Source organism: Ipomoea triloba, chromosome 16 (assembly GCF_003576645.1).
Source record: "Ipomoea triloba cultivar NCNSP0323 chromosome 16, ASM357664v1".
In the NCBI taxonomy this organism is placed as follows: domain Eukaryota; kingdom Viridiplantae; phylum Streptophyta; class Magnoliopsida; order Solanales; family Convolvulaceae; genus Ipomoea; species Ipomoea triloba.
The window spans coordinates 16,665,659-16,666,008 of record NC_044931.1 but is presented as its reverse complement, the minus strand read 5'-3'; positions in this window follow the sequence as shown (position 1 = coordinate 16,666,008).

The following is a 350-nucleotide window of genomic DNA, read 5'->3' as shown; positions in this document are numbered from 1 at the left end:
TATATATATATATATAATGGAGCCCATTCCTTATTAAGTCTTTCACCCTAATATACACATATATGAATATATGTATTGTAGTATATATATTCAAGACTAAATTCTTCTAGTGGTTTTCACTCTCTCTCTTCCCTACCATCACTACTCACGCCATTTTCATCTCCTTTCCCTTCAAAAATTGATCTTCATTTCATCTTCAAGTATTCAAGTCAAGATTGCTCTTTTAGGGTTGTTGGAGCTTGGGTAAGTGTATATATCTAGGAATATTCATTGCATCATATAGTTTTTATAACCTTTATGCAAGTTCTTATGTTTCTTTTGGGGTTCTTTTGGGAAAAGATGATCAAGAA